We start from the raw sequence: 609 nt of genomic DNA, 5'->3' as shown, positions 1-609 counted from the left end.
CTTGCGTCTCTTCACAGTTGAAAGGAGAGGTTCATGAGGTCCAGCAAGGTTCTTAACTCTGCTCCGTCCAACGCTTTAACCACTCGGTTACTGCGTTACGTCTGTCTGTTGCGGTATTAGTGCGAGCATTCCATGTGAACAGTGAACGTTGTGTTACCATGAGGCAGTATACCAGGAGAGACTCTGCACTGTTGCTGAGTCACTTCGGTGTTGTTCACTAGTACTCTGCTCAATAGTCAAGGTGGGGATGTAGCTCAAGTGGTAGAGCGCTCGCTTAGCATGTGAGAGGTACGGGGATCGATACCCCGCATCTCCAACTTTTTAGGCCCAACACTCGGCTTATATCACAGATTGACATAAGTTTACATTTGGGCCAACAGCAAAGTGAGAGCTGTATTATCAGTGGTTTCTCCAGTCAATGGGAAACCATTTACAGCTTAGTCTTTTGTGAAGGACTATGACTCTCAAACTAGGAGGGAAAATTGCACTGGCTCTTAGTGCTGCAGCCTTGTGGGCTAGTTGGCCTTTGGGAACCATCCCAACGCCAAGTGTCCTAAAACCCTCTTGGCCGAGAGAGTGGGGATGTACTTGGGCAAGACACTCTCCACT

General features: G+C 48.6%; 1 non-coding gene across 1 annotated transcript; it reads left to right on the top strand.

Moving 5' to 3' along the window:
* The first annotated feature begins 243 nt into the window (after positions 1 to 243).
* Trnaa-agc (transfer RNA alanine (anticodon AGC)) lies at positions 244 to 316 on the top strand. Its single transcript has one exon. It is a non-coding gene; the product is annotated as a tRNA-Ala (tRNA).
* The last annotated feature ends 293 nt before the right edge of the window (positions 317 to 609 follow it).

Source organism: Babylonia areolata, chromosome 33 (genome assembly GCF_041734735.1).
Source record: "Babylonia areolata isolate BAREFJ2019XMU chromosome 33, ASM4173473v1, whole genome shotgun sequence".
Classification (NCBI taxonomy): domain Eukaryota; kingdom Metazoa; phylum Mollusca; class Gastropoda; order Neogastropoda; family Buccinidae; genus Babylonia; species Babylonia areolata.
Note: the sequence above shows the minus strand (reverse complement) of the source record. Positions and strands in the feature narration are given on the sequence as shown.